Here is a 375-nt window from a genome sequence, read left to right as displayed (position 1 = left end):
GGGAGGACAGCCTTACAGAGCATTTTCCAATCTTGGGTCGTGCAGGGTTGGTATGCTAACTAAGCCCTGGAGGATGGTTTCTGCCCATGGGGAATTGGGCCCATCCTCTGCGACAGCCTTTTTCAGCTCTTGAAGGTCATGAGCTTCCCAACGGTACCAAGCGGCCGGCCTATTTCCACCAGGGGCTTTGTCAAATTTGGGCCTACAGTACTTTTTCCAATGTAATCCTTTTTTACATTGGGGGCAAGGTGTGGTAGGGTTTTTTTTTTTTGCCTTTAGCCTTGGGACATTGGCTTTTAAAATGACCTTGTCTTCCGCAACCAAAATATTGTCCCTTGAAGGGTGGGGAAGTATTGTTTCCTGAGGGGATCAGGA

Source organism: Galeopterus variegatus, unplaced genomic scaffold (assembly GCF_000696425.1).
Source record: "Galeopterus variegatus unplaced genomic scaffold, G_variegatus-3.0.2 Scaffold273, whole genome shotgun sequence".
Classification (NCBI taxonomy): domain Eukaryota; kingdom Metazoa; phylum Chordata; class Mammalia; order Dermoptera; family Cynocephalidae; genus Galeopterus; species Galeopterus variegatus.
This window is presented reverse-complemented; position numbering follows the sequence as displayed.